At 35.3% G+C, this 14,344-nt stretch overlaps 1 non-coding gene across 1 annotated transcript; it reads left to right on the top strand.

Annotated features, from left to right (window-relative positions):
* The first annotated feature begins 2,599 nt into the window (after window positions 1–2,599).
* On the top strand, window positions 2,600–2,706 carry LOC115718219 (small nucleolar RNA R71). Its single transcript, XR_004011803.2, has one exon. It is a non-coding gene; the product is annotated as a small nucleolar RNA R71 (small nucleolar RNA).
* Window positions 2,707–14,344: the final 11,638 nt, after the last annotated feature.

Below are 14,344 nucleotides of genomic sequence, written 5' to 3'. Positions count from 1 at the left end.
TGTTACCATAAAGTGGCACTTCTCCCAGTTTAGCACCAAGTTAGACTTCTCACATCTAATTAGCACCTTTTCTAAATTTTCTAAGCAGTGATCGAAGGAGGAGCCGAAGACTAAAAAATCATCCATAAAGATTTCAATACAGGATTCAATTAAGTCTGAAAAGATAGCCATCATACACCTTTGAAAAGTAGCAGGGGCGTTGCACAATCCGAATGGCATTCTTCTGAAAGCAAAGGTACCGTAGCGGCATGTGAAAGTAGTCTTTTCCTGATCTTCAGGTGCTATAGCTATTTGGTGGTATCCAGAGTAGCCATCAAGAAAACAGTAATATTCTTGCCCCGCCAATCTGTCTAGCATTTTATCAATGAAGGGCAAGGGGAAGTGATCTTTTCGGGTTGCTTTGTTGAGTTTCCTATAATCGATACAAATCCTCCAACCAGTAACTGTTCTTGTGGGAATTAACTCATTCTTTTCATTCTCGATCATGGTCATTCCACTTTTCTTTGGAACCACTTGCACCGGGCTAACCCACTTACTATCTGAGATGGGATAGGCCACTCCAGCATCCAACCACTTGACTACTTCTTTTCTGAAAACTTCCTTCATGGGTGAATTGAGTCTACGTTGTGCGTCGATTGTTGGTTTGGCATTATCTTCCATTAGGATTCGGTGCATCACCGTTGAAGGACTGATTCCTTTAACATCACCTAGTGTCCAAGCAATGGCCTTGTTCTGAGCTCGGAGTACCCTTAGCAGTCTATCAGTTTCCACATCAGAAAGAGAGGCTGACACAATAACTGACAGCTTTTTATCTTCACCCAAAAACTCATACCTCAAGTGACTAGGAAGCACCTTCAATTCAAGTTCTGGAGGTTTTTCAGTAGATGGCATCAACTCTTTTGGAATTACTCCCAATTCCTCATAATATCTTCTGTTCAAGGGCCCATAGGAGTCAAGCCATTTCACATAACCCATGACATCCTGTCCCTCTTGCTCCGTCAATTCATCTTCAGTTAAGCTTAGTTCGAGAGGATCATCTAGCAGTTTTTTCTCACTCACAATTGTATCAATCAAATCAATGAAGAAACAGTTATCACTTGCCTTTGGGTATGTCATAGCCTTTAACACATTGAAGACCACTTCTTCTCCTTGGACTCTCAGCTTTAATTCACCCTTCTAAACATCGATCAAGGCTTGGCCAGTTGCCAAGAATGGTCTCTCAAGAATGATTGGGACATTGCTATCTTCTTCCATATCCAGAACAATAAAGTCAGCTAGAAAGATGAACTTGTCAACTTTAACTAACACGTCCTCAATGAATCCTCTAGGATGAGCTAGTGATCGATCCACCAATTGGAGAGTTACTATGGTTGGCTTTGCTTCTCCCAACTGCAATCTTTTAAACACTGACAGAGGCATCAAGTTAATGCTGGCTCCCAAGTCACATAGTGCATTTATTCCTTCAATTCTCCCAATAGTGCAAGCAATAGTGAAACTCCCTGGATCTCTGAGTTTGGGAGGGAGTTTCTTCTGTAGAATGGCGCTGCACTCTTCAGTTAGGGCCACTATCTCATAATCCTCCATCTTTCTCTTCTTTGACAGAATCTCCTTCATGAACTTCACATAACTTGGCATCTGTTCTAAAGCTTCAGCAAAGGGAATGTTAATGTGTAGTCTTTTGAAAACCTCTAGAAATTTGGTGAACTGCTTGTCTAGATTTGTCTTCCGGAGTCTCTAAGGATAGGGTATTTTCACATGATGATTAATACTGATTGGTGGAGACTGTTGTGGTGGTGCTGGGCTATCAGTAGCCTTCTCTACTGTTGGTGTTGGGGTTGGCACTGGTTGAACTTTAATCTCTTTATCTACATCAACTGGTTGTGTCAATTCAGGCCAGTCATATTTCTTACCGCTCCTCAGGGTAATTGCCTTGCAGTTTTCTTTGGGATTGACTTCAGTTATGATAGGTAAATTTCCTTGAGGACGGGTTGCTACCTGAGTTGCTAGTTGGCCCATTTGAGTCTGCAGGTCTTTAATGGAAGGTCTAGTTTCAGTCATGAATTGTAGCAGTAAATCTGTTTGCAAACTAGAATTTCCACCAGAGGTTTGTTGCTGACTGTACTTTTGCTTCTGTGTCTAATTCTGATTTCGTTGCTGATAGAACCCACTGTTTCTTCGGTTACCACCTTGGTTGAACCCATAATTGTTGTTGTTGTTCTGGGAAAAATTTCCAATGGCTTTTGCTTCATCCATTGGCAAATCATCCACATCTGCTTGACACTCTGAAAAGTGATGATTTCCTCCACATATCTCACAAACAACTTGGGCTTGTTTAGCTTGCCCTGCGATTAGCTTTGTCAAGGCCTCAACCTGAGCTGTCAACTTTGTAATGGCATCAACCTCTAGCACACTAGCTACTTTCTTAGTTTGACTCCTTTCGGTTGGCCACAACTGATTGTTTAGAGCCATCTCCTCCAATAGATCGTAAGCCTCATTAGCACTCTTTCTCATAAAAGCTCCACCAGCTGCTGCATCTATCAGAGTTCTAGTGTTACCAACCAACCCGTTGTAGAAATTGTGGACCAACATCCACTTCTCTATACCATGATGAGGGCACTTTCTGATCAGATCTTTAAACCTCTCCCAAGACTCATGGAGAGATTCATTATCTTGTTGGTAGAAGTTGTTGATTTCTCCTTGCAGCTTGGCAGACTTTGCTGGAGGAAAGAACTTTGACAAAAATTTTGTTGCCATATCATTCCAGGTGGCAATGGAATTGGGTGGCAAGGAGTTTAACCAACTCTTGGCTTGTTCTCTAAGCGAGAATGGGAACAGTCTCAGTCGAATGGCATCATCACTAACTCCATTAACTTTAAAAGTTTCCCAAAGTTCCATGAAGTTTGAGAGATGCAGATTAGGATCTTCAGAAGGGAGGCCACCAAACTGAACTGAAGACTGCACACCATTTGAAGTATGGCAGGTTTGATCTCAAAGTTATTCGCATCCACTGCCGGTGGCCTGATACATGACTGCACTCCCGTTAGAGTATGGAGAATGTAATCTCTCAAGCTACAACCATTAGCTTGATCTTCAACGGCACCACCATTATTACCGTTATTTGCAGCATTCACATTCACATTAGCAGCCATGGTTTCTGATGTTTCAGCAGTTACTGAAACTCTTTCTTGCCTCTTGTTCCTTCGGTTTCTCCTACAAGTTTTCTCAATTTCAGGGTCAACGGGTAGTATAACTGCTTGCCCTTGGCGGCGCATGCACTCAAAATACCTGAAATAGATAAGAACAATTTTGCAAGTGAAAGGTTAGAAATTCAGCAAGAGAAAATATACCAAAGTAGAAGTTAGTATAATTTTGTGTAATATTAATCTTTAAACAATTCCCCCGCAACGGCGCCAAAAACTTGTTACGAAAATTATGATTACTACGCAAGTATACGCAATCAAGTAGTATCTCACGCAAGTGAGGTCGAACCACAGGGAATTGGATTAAGTACTACTAAACTATACTTATGATTCTATTTGGTAAAACAATAATTTTTGCAATTTAAAGAAAGTTACTCAGAAAATTAAAGAGAATGTATGAAGATTAATCAAGATGAGAGATTAGGGAGGTGAATCGTGTTGATAAGTTACCAATATTAATACCTAATTGCTATGCTTATCTTAATGTGAATGACAGATTATGAATTTAACCTAACTCTTTTTAGATCTTTTAGGTTCTAAATCTTATGTTCTCTAATTAACTTCTTAATTAAATCAACAGAAAATCATCATTAAGCAATAATCTATTTGTCACTAAGGCTATGTAAATACTTTCGTTTCACATCAAAACCTAGACTATCCAATTTTAGCATTCTCAATTCTCACTTTTCAGATTTCGAATTGAGATCATTAAACATGTAAAAGGTGATCAAACTTGCACATGGAATTAAACACAAATATAGATAGTATTCACAAACAAGATGGAGGAATGGCAATTATTTATTAACTAGGCATAAACTTAAACAACATTCATCATCCTCCCTTAATGGGAAATTTAGCTCATAAAAACAGTAAAAACATCCATGATTAAATCTGAAACAAAACTAAACATAAAAGAAAGAATTAAGGGTAAAAGAAAGAAACTAGAAGGTGATATCGCTCCGGGTCTTCAAGATAGCTTCCTCTCCACTTTCATCCACTTTTTAGGGCTTTTTCTGCTTAGGTTGAACTTCAGAGTCGCATTCCTTATATAGGGATGAGAGGTGTGCCTCCAATTGAGAGAAAAATAAAAAATTAGGTCAAAACCACGACATCCGTACCTAGTCGCGACAAGCCTTTAAGCTGGTCGCGACTACAGGCAAACCTCGAAAATCAGAGGTTCTGCCAAATCTCGAAGTCGCGACCAGAGTCGCGACCATGAAAAAGGGTCGCGACCTGGCTCCTTGGAGGTTGCGACTACTGATGCATCTGGAGCCAATTTTTCCAATTTTTTTGCTAGTTTGTCCCGTCTTTTCACCATTTGACTGAATTTGAACTTTAACACCCCGGGAACCTGAAACAATGAAAATCAAGCGTAAAACTGCTCTAAAAGACACCAATAGACGAGAAAATACTAACTTTACAGACCCAAAACATAGACTAAATATATCCTAACACTCTGGAGGAAGACTATTAAGTATGAATTGAACTCATTGTTCTTTTGATAATTCAATTCCTAGTAGATTTGCTTTTTGGAACTTTAGATTCATCATCAATAGGTGCGAGTTTATGCAACTACCAAGGTGCATTTTCACACTATAGAGTTCATTTGCTAAGACATTGACTAGGAGTGGGTTGGGATGTGGGTTATTCATATTGGCACTACAAATATCAATAAACAGAAGTAAGCTTTTGGTTCAATAAATTCATACACAAGTTCAGAAAATAACAAGTAATCACATAGGTTTATAAAAATATCAAGATTCTAACATATTTTATTTTTCAAGGTTTTCAACAAATTGATACAGTGTCCCGTTTAGGCGAGAGTCAAAGCATCATCCATTGAATAGAGTTGTCCATTCATCTAAAATGATAAGCATTCTAGCAACCTTTTATTCGATCGAAAAGAGAATCCGACGTTGTCCCATTTAGGCGAGAGTCAAGGTCATTCCTATTTCATGAGCTTCCACCATTGTTTCATACTTTTGTAAGCCTTACTAATAGTCGCCACCATTAGGGTGATCTATACTAAAAATAAACACTTACAAAAAATACTTATCTTTCGAGATTTTACGGCGTTAAATTACTAATAAATGTTCCTTCATTAGAGAGGATTACTCACTAAAACAATAACTATGTAGAACCAACAATGGAGATCGAATGACTCTTGATTAAAGCTCATTATTTAAAATATGTATTTTATTTAATCATTTATTTTATCCTATATTTTAATAATGAATTATAAATTAAAGTTGGTCTGAAAAAAAATTTAATTTTTTAAAAAAAATCCACCTTTAATTAAATTTCAATTATTTAACTTTCGAAAATTATATATAAATTTATATATAAAAATCAAATTAAATAAATAATTAAAATATAATAAAATAAAATTTGAAATATCTAATTTAAGTTGTTCTAGAAAAATCTAAAATTCAAACTTAAATCTTTTCAAACAAAAATTTAATTAAAAATCAAATTAAGTTGTAACCAACTAATTTGAAAGATATTCCATTTTAAGTTGATTAAAAAATTTTAACAAATTTTCAACTTAAAAAATATTCTAAAAATCTTCAATAACTAATTCCGAGAATTCCTCAACTTAATTTTGAAATTCAAAAGATATTCAAATTTAAGTTGATAAAAAAATTAGTTAGATATAACTAATTTACAACTTAAATAGGAATATTTAATGAAATAATAAAAAAATAAGCTCCAGATGGAATCTAGTTAGTTATAATTCTATATTTAATTAAATACAAGAAAAATACATATAGTTTATCTTGAATTAATTTCATTAAACTAAGTGTGTTTTTCTTAAATTAATTTCAAAATATACGAATGAAAAATAATTCTATTTATTTTGAAATTAATTATGTTGCTAATCAATTTTTATTAGGTTAAACTAATTTAATTAACCTAGTACAGTTATTCAAATCAGGCAAATAGGCCTTCACAGTTGGAATTGTTCATGTGAGGGAAGGCTGGGTTCAGTATGTCGTACCCACTGCTATTGGCCCCCTAACTCTCACACAAGGCCCAAAAGAGAGGAATTTAACCATAAAATGAATAATTGTTATTAATTGAATAGGCCCAAAAACTAAATGGGCCTAAATAAAATCTATCATGGTGTGACATTTTATTTAGCAACCTAGTCCATCTTAATTGAAAAAATTAAATGAACTACCTATATGCATCTAAACATAAAGTAAACATATAGGCTCACACAGGCACACAGATTTGGATGGATCCTATCATGTTACTAGGTCATACACAGATGAAAGAAGAATGTAAAATTTACCTGTTACAAATTATTTACTTGACCTATTGACAATTGAACCATGGGTTAAAATCAGATCAGTGGATCTGTCAACAAGCTAACCATGACAATTTAGATCAAGCAATAATAGGTTTTATAAAACTTACGAACAAGCTAAAACACATACTCCTGCAACAAGTTGGATTGGATAGTTGGATATAGGATTTATTTAATTTTAAATTAATTATTTTATTTAATAATTCGAAAATAAATAAATAATAAAAAAAATATTTTTTTCGGTTAAAATAAATAATTAAATAAATAAATAAATAAATAAAATTTAAAATTAAACCTATAATTTTGAAAAATTAGGTTTCAACTAACCTAAATATCTTTTCAAAAAAATGCTAACTATCTTTCAAATTTCATGTTATTTTATAAATTAAATATATAATAAAATAAAATGATAATTTAATATCCTTTTTCCGATTTTATAATTTAATTAAAAAATAACAAAATTTAAAAGTTAGCATAATATCCTATTTCTATTCAAAATATCATGATTAAAATAATCTTATTTTAAATTTAAATAAGGTCAATTTATTTAAAAAATAGAATAATTTAAAAAATATTAATATCTGACCTTAAATTTAAAAATAAGATAAAATAATCAAATTTTAAAAATAAGATAATTAATTAAGCAAAAAAGATAGATTTTTACCTATTTCAAATTCAAATAACACTAATATCTTAAATTAATTTTAAAAAATACTAATTAATTTAATTCTGATAATTAGATTTGAAATATCAAAAGTAAAAATCAAAATATAAAACTACACAAAAAATCGGAAATTAATTCCATGAAAAAGCATGAAAAAAAATGAAGAAATCTGAAAAATTTGTGAGCTATACGGATGGTATGCGTTGCATACCCATCCGCGCGCGCTCACTGGGTGCACATCCGAGTTTCCTCGGTGCAGGAGGCTGCACGCATGATTTCCGCGCGCGCAGAAAGGGATTTCAGACATCCCTGAGAGTGTTTCTTCAGATAGAGGCTGTCCGAACACGCTGCTGACCGAGTGAAGCTCGGGTCCGCGCGCGCGAGGTTGTGTCATCACCCTATCTTTTTTCAAAACTTCAAAAAATCATAACTAATTCAAATAAAATCGAAATTAAGTTCTTTAAAAAGTGAATTGCTTAATTTTTTCCAAACTATCCCACAAAAATAATTGCAGAAACGAAAAATCAATTATTTGTCATAAAATTTCACAAGCATCAATCAATCATTAAATAACACACAGATCAACATAAAACCATCCAAATCACACACAAATCGTTTTAAGTCCAAATTTCTTGAAAGTAAATCAATTACCATGGCTCTGAGGCCAGTTGTTGGAATTTATTTTACCAGGATCTTAGATTTACTAACAAATATGTTGTTTAACATCCTAAATATGAACTTCCAAAACGATATGAAATAAATACATATAAAGTATAAGAAACCTTACAGTGGTTGTAGCGGAATATAATGTCTCCTTCCACTCAGATCTCTAACCCTTGTATCCTTTCTGTCGCAGAGCATCACCAAGATCTGAGCCTGAATGTCCTTATCTTGAATCTGGATTCTTCACAATCTTCCACACTATGATTGAGATACCACTTGATGTGTGTGGGCACTCACTCACTCACTATAGGGTTCAGTTTTCAGAAGAGAGGAAGAGAGAGAGAAGGTGGCGGCTAGGATTAGGAAGAAGGCTTTGAGTTTTTCTCTGAAGGAATGAGATGGATCATCTTTTTCCTGATGCCATCACTACCTATTTATAGTAAACCACCTAGGGTTAGGTTAGATTTATTTGGCATTAAAATAATAAAAGAATAAATGATAAATAAGCTACATAAGTGGCCAGCCATGTAAAGGATAATGGGCCCCATTTTACAAATTTGCCATTTTATTTTCTCAAAAACGCCAATTTTCGAATTTAACCACTTAAATACGAATTTCAATTATTTAATAACTAAAAATTAATTATTAAATAATATTGTCATTTAATATATTTATTAATTAGACTAACCAAAGTCTCTTAATTAACAAATAAACCCTAGAAACTCTTTCTTCAAAATTTATCCCTTACTTAGTGAAAATTCATAAACTAGACATAGTTTAATTTAAGAATTATAATTGATTAATCAAAATCAATTAATTGAGTCTTACAAGCAGTATTGTCTCAACTAGTATGGGGACCATGGGCCTATATATCCGAGCTTCCAATAAGCAGACCCAAAACTTACTGGGTAAATTCACTGACTTATTAATTCCTTATTGCATCCACTCATATAACTTGGAATTGCACTCTCAGTTATATAGAACGCTCTATATGTTCCACGATATAGATACGCTATCAATTATCCATTGTTATAATCCCAATAATCAATGATCCTCTATAGATGATTTACATTGTATAGGGATTAAATTACCGTTACACCCTTCAATGTATTTTATCCTTAAAACACTTAGCCACCTATAAATGATATTTCAGCGAATTGAAATGAGTACTCAACCATTTATCTCTGTTTAGCCAAGCTCGAAGTAAATCATCATTTCACTTCTATTTGCTAGATAGAAGTTATAGATTTCATATCTATGTTTAATGCTCCCACTCAATTTCACTACCATGTTCCCAAAATTTACGTATCACCCTAACCAAAAAGTAGGTTTAACTAACAAATTAAAGAACATGTATAATACTCTTGAGATCGAACCTAACCATATCAGGATTAAGATCATTTGATCTAGGATCAACTAGGTGATATTGAATTGAATAGATATTACGGTAAGTTTAATATATCTGAATCAAAGTTCAATATCGGTCTCTTCCGATGCATACTCCATGCATCCAACCCAATCTTTACTTTAACCAATGCCCTGGAAAGAACATAGCACTTATCCAAGGTGCAAGTAAACTATGTTGTAGATTCACATATCAGTCAAACTCTATGTACTGATAGATCTAGGAATATATATTTAATCACATAATCTTGATTACTTTTCACTGTGCTGACGACACAATAAACAAGAACATAAATGTGATATGGGTTTGGATGAATTTATAAATCAAATAAACAAGTAAATGATAACATGAACCAAATAACACACAAATAAGTGATGAAAATAGTTCTGTTTTTTTATTGATATTTAAAAGATAAAGATTACATTGAAATTGGAGTTTTATTTAGGGCATAAAACTCAACATCGCCTTACGCATCCAATGTTGTATGTTTTCTCGTTAATACATGAGGCAACAGTTTGTATATCTTTATCTCGCATAAGACCTTTTAGTCAGCGAGTTGCAAATATACTATGTTACTTTCACATTTAATGAGGTTTTCCATTAAATGTGATTACTATTACACGCATCGATCTATATTCACCTTAACTTGACACGTGTCCTCCATCGAAATGGTAGCCAAATTTCGGGTATAACATTAGCTATATTATTTTAATAAGAAAATATTTCCTTTAAAAAATAATTAAATATTATAATATTCTTTCTCATCTTTTTCTTTCTCTTTCATCATTAATCATATTTCCTGTTCATGCTTACTCTCAATTTTCTTTTGTCTCCTTCCCCATGTTCGCAGCGCCTATTTTTTTTTTTTCTAAACAAGATAATAATGTCTTATGCAACAAAAATCAAAGAACATACAAGTATTATAACACAACAAAAATCCATAAAAAAAATGTGCAATGAACCTGTTCATATCAATCAAGATATAAATAGATAAATCAATCATTTATATACATTTAGATTAAATTGATTTAATAGATGAATCAATAATTGATAGCCAAAAAAGTTTTGACAGACCAAGTTTCAATAATCCCCGTTAACAACTTTGAATAATGAATCGACAACTAAGACATAAACCATTTTGAAGAATAAATGAGTACAGAAGAAAGCTATCATACTGTGTAAAAACGACATTAGCTTAATTTAAGCTATAAAAAAAAAAAGAAAGAAACACACAAGCTCCATCTCCATTTCCATCTCACCCTCCTCATCTGTATTTTTTGTTCATACCAGTTTCGTCCCAAGCACAACTTCTTTCTTAAATATTCCTCAAAAACAAAACTTTCTATGCTGTTAGGAATAATATATAGGTGGTACACTGTAATTCTGGTATTGCAGCAGTACCTAATCATTACCAACTGATTAGCTGTCACATCCTTTAATTCCAGAATATTCTCTTGTTACAAAGTTTGTTATTTCTTGCTTTTTGTAATGCCAAGTGGCAGTGCCTAAATGGCTTCCTTGTATTCACCTTTTCGCTATATAATGAAATCTCGATACTCAGTCTCAATTGAGCTGAGAAATACAATTACCTCTGTTTTCTATCTTGGTATCAGAGCCATACCAGATCTCCTCCATGTCCACCGGACAATCTCAGTCTCCCCTCACTCCACCACCAACCAACAGAAATCCTGCTGCTCAGATGTCAATCGGCACAGGAAATGCAAGCTCCTCTCAAAACCTAACCAACAACTACACTCAGCCGTTCAACACCCTAAACCAGCCATTTTCCCTCAAGCTTGACAGAAACAATTTCACACTATAGAAAACAATGGTATCAACCATAATACGTGGCCATAGACTCGACGATTTCGTGAATGGTACCAAACCATGTCCCCTTGAGTTCATACAAACCGAAACAACAACTGAAGGAGATCAAGGGACTGAAGTTGCTCTCAATCCAGAGTATGAACATTGGATTGTTAGTGACCAGCTTCTTATGGGCTGGATCTACAGCTCAATGACAGAGACAATCGCAACAGAGGTCATGGGCTGTGCCACCTCTGCCGCACTTTGGCGCGCATTGGAGAACATCTTTGGAGCTCATTCTAGGGCAAAAATGGACGAATATTGAACTCTTATTCAGACCACTCGCAAAGGTATGACTCCTATGACCGACTATTTGAGACAAAAGAAAATGTGGTCCGATATGCTAGCTCTTGCCGGAGATCATCTGGTTTCCAATGTCACATCTGGTCTTGGTGTGGAATATCTATCTATTGTTGTGCAAGTGGAGGCAAAACCTAACATCTCTTGGCAGGAACTTCAAGATATGTTGTTAAGTTTTGACAACAAGCTTGAAAGACTACAAGGGATGAACAACAACAAATTTGGGAACCCTTCAGCTGGATCGAGTTTAAACCCTACAGCAAATATGGCCACTGCCAACATAGGCACAAAAACCAGTCACAATCCCAGCTCAAATCGTGGTCGAGGAGGTTATAACTCACACCGAGGAGGCACTTCTCAGTACAATAACAGAGGAGGTGCAAGAGGAGGAGGTCGTGGTCGATCCAATAACAATCCCAAACCAACTTGCCAATTGTGTGGCAAGTATGGTCATTCTGCTGCATATTGCTACAACCGGTATGATGAATCATACATGGGACAAGATCCTCTAGCTCAAACAACACAAAACTCAAGTGGTAACAATGGTGGACACTCTGCCTATGTTGCTACTCCTGCAGTTGTTGATAGTGATGTGTGGTATGCTGATAGTAGTGCAAGCAACCACATCACCTCTGCTGTGTCTAATCTGAACCAAAAATCTGACTACAGTGGTAAGGAAAAGCTAACTGTTGGTGATGGAAATCAAGTGACTATTTCCCACATCGGTTCTAGCAATTTATCAACCAATACTGAAAAATTCCTGGTGCTAAATGAGTTGTTACATGTTCCTAAGATTGCTAAGAATTTAATAAGTGTATCTAAGCTAACTGCTGATAATAATGTTGTTGTTGAATTTGACTCTTCATTTTGCTTTGTGAAGGACAAAACAACAAGGAAGGTGTTGCTCCAAGGGAAACTTAGAGATGGCTTGTATCAACTTGTCACTACAGCCAACCTACTGTCAAATAATTCTGTCAAAAACCAGTCAAAACCATTTACTGGTGTGTCTGTTTTAACCAGGAAAAATGTGTCTCAGCCGTGTAGTTTTAAGCCTTTTATTTCAAAAAATGATGTATGGCATAGAAGACTTGGACATCCCTCTTTTAGAGTGTTGAAACAAGTCTTGGCCTCTCAAAATGTACCCATTCCAAGAAATGAAAATGTTAAGTTTTGCGATGCTTGTCAATATGGTAAGTCTCATGCTACCATTTAAATTGTCTACTAATCGTGCCACTAAGGTTCTTGAACTTGTTCATACTGATCTTTGGGGATCGTCACCGGTGTTATCTAACACAAACTATAAGTATTATATACACTTTGTTGATGATTTTAGTAGATACACATGGTTATATCCCCTTAGAGCTAAATCTGAAGCCTTAGAAGCATTCCTACAGTTCAAAGTGCTTGCTGAAAATCAGTTTGAAGAAACCATTAAGATGCTTAGAACTGACTGGGGTGGGGAATATCAAGCTTTCTCTGACATTGTCATAGAGCATGGAATTCAATTTGTTCACTCATGTCCTCACACCTCAGCTCAAAATGGTAGAGCTGAGCGAAAACACAGACACATAGTTGAAATGGGGTTAACTCTCTTGGCTCAGGCTAGTATGCCATTGAAATATTGGGTAGATGCTTTCCAAACAACAGTTTATCTCATAAATAGGCTGCCAACTCCCATATTGCATCATAAGTCACCCTTTGAGACACTTTTCAACAAGAAACCTGATTATGCTTTTCTCAAAATATTTGGTCCATCTTGTTTTCCTTGCTTAAGACCTTATCAAACAAGTAAGTTCCAATTTCACTCTTTAAAATGTGTCAATCTAGGGTATAGTGACTCTCACAAAGGTTATAAGTGCCTAAGTTCAACCGGGAGAGTCTATATCTCAGGAATGTAACATTTAATGAAGAGGAATTTCCCTTCAAAGCTGGTTTTCTTAATAACTATGCACCAGAAAAAGAAGTGATAGTGCACAACTCTGAATGGTCTCAGCGTCCTGTTATACAGTTCACCAAACACACTCAACCAATAATACCCGATTTCTGCCAATACTGAACAGGTGCCTGCCTTTCAACTTTCCCTTGGAGCTCCATCTACCACATTTCATCAGCAAGAGGTTAGTAATCATGCTAATGTAGCTAATGATAACACTGATATTTTTCACTCAGAATATGATGTTACAGACCAGCAAACACCAGAACAACAACATGAAAACGTGCCTGCTGAAGCACCAAGGCCATCCCATCCTATGATAACTCAATCAAAGGCCGGGATATTTAAACCAAAAGTGTGTTTGGGGCAGGCTCAATGGAATCCAGTACATGAAGAACCCAAAACACTCGAAGAAGCTCTCAACTCACCTGTCTGGAATCCTGCTATGAACTCAGAAATTACAGCCCTCAAAAACAACAGAACTTGGACACTTGTGCCTCGGTTGGACAGTTACAATGTGGTTGGTAATAAGTGGGTTCATTGGATTAAAAGGAATGCAGATGGTTCAGTCGAAAGGTACAAGGCGAGGCTTGTTGCAAAAGGTTTTCATCAAAGGTCTGGTGTTGACTTCTATGAAACTTTCAGTCCGGTGATAAAAGCCTCAACAATTAGAATCGTCCTCACCATCGCTACGTCAAAGGGCTGGAAGATCAAACAGTTGGATGTTAACAACGCGTTCTTAAATGGGCAGCTAGAAGAAGATGTTTATATGGTACAACCACCAGGTTTTGAAGATCCAAAGAAGCCAAATCATGTGTGCAAACTTCACAAATCACTATACGACTTGAAACAAGCACCAAGAACATGGTTCGATCAGCTAAAAAGAACTCTAATGCAATGGAGTTTCATTAATTCAAAAGCCGATTCCTCTCTTTTCATCTACATGACAGATCAAACCATTCTTGTGGTATTGATATATGTAGATGATATCATTATAACAGGG

The sequence above is a fragment of the Cannabis sativa genome, chromosome 5 (assembly GCF_029168945.1).
Source record: "Cannabis sativa cultivar Pink pepper isolate KNU-18-1 chromosome 5, ASM2916894v1, whole genome shotgun sequence".
In the NCBI taxonomy this organism is placed as follows: Eukaryota; Viridiplantae; Streptophyta; class Magnoliopsida; order Rosales; family Cannabaceae; genus Cannabis; species Cannabis sativa.
This window is presented reverse-complemented; position numbering and strand designations above follow the sequence as displayed.